A 255-nucleotide genomic window follows, 5' to 3' on the forward strand; every position below is an offset into this window, starting at 1 on the left:
AGCACCCGCCTGTGACCCAGGAGGTCACGGGGGTCAGGGCACAGGCCCGGCTGCGGGCTTGATCCCCAGTGTAGGGCGTGCAGGAGGCAGCTGATCCATCATGGATGTTTCTCTCTTTCTCCCTTCATCTGAAGTCAATAAAAATATATGTACTTTTTTTAAGAGTGGGCAACCGGGACGCGCACATTTTACAACGAAGCGGGTAAGACGGGAAGGAGCAGGCGCCCCGCCGGGGACAGTGCCCGAGCCGCCCGT

This window comes from Myotis davidii, unplaced genomic scaffold (genome assembly GCF_000327345.1).
Source record: "Myotis davidii unplaced genomic scaffold, ASM32734v1 scaffold1622, whole genome shotgun sequence".
In the NCBI taxonomy this organism is placed as follows: domain Eukaryota; kingdom Metazoa; phylum Chordata; class Mammalia; order Chiroptera; family Vespertilionidae; genus Myotis; species Myotis davidii.